Raw genomic sequence first — 5711 nt, 5'->3', positions numbered from 1 at the left:
GGCATGGTGGCTCATGCCTGTAATCCCAGCACTTTGGGAGGCCAAGGCAGGTGGATCACGAGGTCAGGAGATCGAGACCATCCTGGCTAACACAGGGAAACCCTGTCTCCGCTAAAAATACAACAAAATTAGCCAGGCGTGGTGGCGGGCACCTATAGTCCCAGCTACTCGGGAAGCTGAGGCAGGAGAGTGGCGTAAACCCAGGAGGTGGAGCTTGCAGTGAGCTGAGATCGCACCACTGCACTCCAGTCTGGGTGACAGAGGGAGAGTCCATCTCAAAAAACAAAAACAAAAACAAAAAACACAACTTTATTAATTGGGTAGCTTTTCCATATCCTTGGTGAAAGTGTCTGGAGGTCCTGACTTCACTGGGTACTCTTGGGTAAAGGTGACTCAGGGGGATGGGTGTAACGGGGTTCACTCTAGGATAACAACTATTTCAGAAAAAAAGCTTGTTATGAATCTTTTCACTCTCTTCTCTTTAGATCCTTTAGTCATTCTCCAAAGACAGTATTAGGAGTTGTGGAGAAGATTTTACTTTATAGCCATTGCCTATTTTTCATACAGTGTGGTTAGTACCCCAGTCACCTTGGTGTTTTGATGCGTATCTAGTTGACTCCTCAAGGGACCTCAAATCCATAAGAAACTCACTTTGACAATCTGTCACTTAAAAAAAAATGTTCACAATAGTTTTTTATATTTTTTCTCTTTCTAGCAAAACCAGAATGACTACTCCATATGCCCAGCTTAGATGCTGTCTAGTGCTTAAGTCTTCTCCAACCCCCTACCAGAGTGAATACATTTTTTCTTGGTATTCCTTGATGCATTTGGTATGCCTACATTATTATATTTGGCATGTTGTATTTAATCAGTTAAATACAATGGCTGCTGTATTTATGTGTCTATGTGTCTCCTTCATCCCACTGAATGTAAGCCTCTAAAGGGCAGAGGCTGTGTCCAATTCAGTTACTGTCTTCCTGATGTATTTCATAGCCTAATGCCCGGAGCACAGTAGGCACTCAATAAACAGAATGAGCATTCTTTTTTTTTTTTTTTTTTTTTTTTTTGAGACGGAGTCTCACTCTGTCCACCAGGCTGGAGTGCAGTGGCGCGATCTCGGCTCACTGCAAGCTCCGCCTCCCGGGTTCACGCCATTCTCCTGCCTCAGCCTCCCTTGTAGCTGGGACTACAGGCGCCCGCTATGCGCCCGGCTAATTTTTTTGTATTTTTAGTAGAGACAGGGTTTCACCGTGGTCTCGATCTCCTGACCTTGTGATCCGCCCGCCTCGGCCTCCCAAAGTGCTGGGATTACAAGCGTGAGCCACCGCGCCCGGCCAGAATGAGCATTCTATTTCCTGAGCAATGCTGAGGAGCCTTGGCTCAGGAAAGGGGTAGGGAAATGAGATTTCTTCCGTGTGAGTATGAAGTGAGACTGAACTTTTTAAACACCCCGTAGCTAGGAAATGGAACACTTCATATTAATATATACATTTAATAAATGACAAATAACATCAAACACAAAATATTACATGTGCAATGTAGCATGTGCGAAGCTAAAAATGATTTTCCTGAGTGCTGGACTGTAATCAAGTTCCCTAATGTTGCATTAACATGGGTCCTTTAGCTTAATAGATCCTCCTGATATTTTTCAGACATTTCAGAAATGGAATAGACCCAGCCACATCCTAGCTGAGAATGCATACAACTAATTTCCCTCTGAAACTCAAGGACATCTTCCAAAGTGTGATGTGGATTCCTGGATTTGCACTGATTAAAAAAAAAAATAGATCTCTTTTGAAGAAGAACAAGATCCATATTCCCCTTTCAAAACCAATGTCCCAATTTCTAAGTGGATACCTTCTTCCTAATTTATCTCTAAAAAATAGACCTGTCAAGTCTTTGGCATTTTGCTTGGATATTTCTTTGTTAATGTTGGCAAAAAAACTAATGCACATGGGAGATGCATGGGGAGTCTTGTGTGGACAATTCATTTAGCATAAAGCTCATGGGAAAACGATGCCTTTAGTAAACTGGGTTTCCCTGACCAGCCTCAGGCTCTCTGAGATTAGCTTTGGATTCACAGACAGTGGCCAGGCATTGACCCTGGGGGTCTGGCATCTGCACGTCCAGGAAAAATGTCCTTTCCCCCAGGCAGGGCCATTATTCTATCACTACTGTCCCAAAGCATTAGACGAAGAAACAACTTTAGACAAATACAGTCCACAGCAGTTCTTGCAGGAGGTGAGGAAACTGCTGATGACTTCTCTACGGTCTTTTTACCTCTCAGTCTTGGAGGTGTGGCCAGGTGTAGTGTAGTGAAAATTGGCCTGGATATTTGAAGACCATGCTCGGCATCCACACACAAAAAAAGAGTCTATAGATTTATCTTCCATTGTCAGCTTTGAGGACCATTAATCCATATTGAATATTCTCAAGTTTTGGCATCTCTGGTCACTGATGAAACCAGCTTCCTCCTTGATGTCCCAAGACATGGATTGCACCTTCAGTTTTGACGCACCTTTGTTCTCTGACCTTCAACTAGCCACCCAGGCTCCTGGACTGAAAATGGGGTCAAAAATATCCACCTCAGATCACCTTAGGCCTGGAGTTTGAGACCAGCCTGGCAACGTGGTGAAACCCTGTCTCCACTAAAAATACAAAAATTAGCTGGGTGTGGTGGCGTGGGCCTGTGGTCCCAGCTACTTGGGAGGCTGAGGCAGGAGAATTGCTTGAACCAAGGAGGTGGAGGTTGCAGTGAGATGAGATCCTGCCACTGCACTGTAGCCTGGATGACAGAGTGAGACTGCATCAAAAAAAAAAAAAAAAATACCCACCTCATTAGTGATTTTTGGAACAAATAAGATGGTGTGACAATAGAATTTGCAATCTGAAAAAATTTAAAACTCTCAAAAAGTACATTGTTAATATTGCCCATATTAGGCTTCCGGATTGATACAGTAATAATCTAAATACTCAGTTTTGTCTTGCCCACTGCCAAGTTTTTGTAATGCTTTCACAAACTTTACCTTATTTTAAAAATGCCATGATATACTCTTTGCCTGAAACTGTAGGAAGATAGCTGAAGAGGGGTGGGACAAGTGGCAGAGAAGTTAGGTTTTCAGAGTGTGCATACTAGTTGGGGAAATAGGGTGAACTACATGTAACCATTTCCACGAGTATCATCTTATTTAGACTGATAAAGTTTACACGGGTCAGGAATGGACAAATGCTTTGGGCAAACAGACAGAGGCCAATTAAACATCCCACTCCTGGACCACAAGCTCCTCCATTTCTATCCTAAATCCATAGTCACCAACCCTAGAAGATCTCTCAAACCTGCGAGGCTCTTCCACTGTGTTTACCAAACTAATTTGCTTTCTTGCTTATAGACTTATTCTGACACATATCCTTTCCTTTCAAATGTTTGACTGACACCACTCAGCACATGGCATGACCTCTTACATTACTGCACTTGTCTTAGACAGAGCTTCCTGGTGCTGTGCCCCAAGCCTCCTTCACCTGTGCAGATCCGCGTCCTCCTCCCTTCTCAACTGTGAGATGGAGGATGCTCCTTGCCTTCTCTGGGGTGAATTCTCTTCCCCACTAACACCACCCAAGCTTTAGGTCCCACCCCTCCTAACTTAACAAAAACCCAACACGATCTATAAAATGTCTCTTCCCCTTTTTATCCACACAAGTGCTCTTTCCCCTATGGGGACCTTTCTGCTTACTGCGAACATCCTCAAAATTCCTGTCTTCAAGCAAATAGGCAAACAAGCCAATAAGCACACCTCCCTGGATGCCACATCTCTCTCCTGCTGCTGCCCTGCTGTTCTCTCTCTGCTACAGCCAAGCTGGTGGGAAGAATGGCGTCTGCCGCAGTGAGAACAGTCTGCACTGCCTGTTCTCTTGGTCCTGTTTCCTCACCTCCCATTTGCAATAACGTTCATGCATTTAGCTTCTGCCCACATCCCTCCACCAAGAAAGACATTAGTTCACCAACACCCTTTATGCCCTAAATCCAACAATTGTTAAATTCTTTACCCTCTTGCCCCTTAGCAGCTCAAGGCACTGATGACGCTTGCCTCTTCACTGGAACCACCTCTTACCTTAGATTCTGTGATGACACACTCCCTTGGTTCTCTTTCTACCGTCCTAGCATCCCCTTTCAGTCTTTTGAAGACTCATTGATTCAACCATTAAATGAGAGATCTGTTGGAGGTATGACCCTAACCTTTGTCATTTTCCTTGGGTAATCTCCTTTATTGTTTTTCTTACCATTATTTTCCATTTTTAATTGTATTTATTATAATTATTTTATTTATTTTATTACTTTGAGATGGAGTCTTGCTCTGTCACCAGGCTGGAGTGCAGAGGCGCGATCTCCACTCACTGCAACCTCCTCCTCCCAGGTTCAAGTACTTCTCCTGCCTCAGCCTTCCAAGTAGCTGGGACTACAGGCATTGCACCACCATGCCCAGGTAATTTTTGTATTTTTAGTAGAGACAGCATTTCACCATGTTGGCCAAGATGCTCTTGATCTCTTGACCTCATGATCCGCCTGCCTCAGCCTCCCAAAGTGCTGGGATTAAAGGCATGAGCCCCCACGCCTGGCCATAATTATTTATTTTAATTGGTAAATTAAAATTTTATATATTTGTAGCATACAGCATGACTTTTAAAAATATATACTATGTGATGACTAAGTCAAGCTAATTAAGTATGCATTTCTTCACATACTTATTATTTTTTGTGGTAAGAACACTGAAAATCTACTCTCTTAGGAATTTTCAAATATACACCACATTGTTATTAGCTAGAGTCACCATGCTGTACAATAGATTGCTTGAACTTATTCCTCCTACCATGTATATATCTATAACTTCCATATTTTCATCTGCAGTAGATGCCTCTCTGCAGAGCACTGGATCTGGCTAGTTTCCATCTTTTCTTAAATAATTCAAAGTCATCTCAATTTCAGTGTGTTCAAAATCAAACTGGTGGTCATTATTCTCAAAAGTAACTCGCATCTCTAGTTTTCCATTTCCAGTGAAAACATCCCTGCCTCGTCCAAGTGTCAAAAGGAATTGTGAGGTCCTCCTCTCTCTCCATGGTCACCATCTCCAAAATACGGCTTAGTCTCAACATCCTATTTCATAATCTGTATGGAATCTGAATTCTTCTTTCCGTGTCCAACACAATCATCCCAGTCCAAGTCGCCATCTCTTTCCACCAGAGCTATGCAGTAACTACCCATTGATCTACCCTCATGCCACCATTCTCTTTGATGCCTCCAGCGTGATCCTTGCAAATGGAAAACCTCTTTGTGATAGAGTGAAGTTATTTCCTGCTAACCCCTGCCCTTTGCCCATTTAGTCAAGTGGGCATTTTACATTTGATGCCTCAGAAAAAGAAAAAGAATGATACTAGCAGAGTACAAAGAAAAAGGAAAACATTTGGCTGGGTGTGGTGGCTCACACCTGTAATAACAGCACTTTGGGGAGATTAAGGTGGGAGGATTGCATGAATTCAAGACCAGCATGGGCAACAGAATGTGACCTTGTCCCTACAAAAAATTTTAAAATTTTCTGGGCGTAGGGATGACTGTAGTCCCAACACTTTGAGATCGCTTGAGTCCAGGAGTGTGAGGCTTCAATGAGCTATTATCACACTGCTGCATTCTAGCCTGGGCAAAAGAGCTGGATCCTGTC

The sequence above is a fragment of the Colobus angolensis genome, unplaced genomic scaffold (genome assembly GCF_000951035.1).
Source record: "Colobus angolensis palliatus isolate OR3802 unplaced genomic scaffold, Cang.pa_1.0 Scaffold291, whole genome shotgun sequence".
NCBI lineage: Eukaryota > Metazoa > Chordata > Mammalia > Primates > Cercopithecidae > Colobus > Colobus angolensis.
This window is presented reverse-complemented; position numbering follows the sequence as displayed.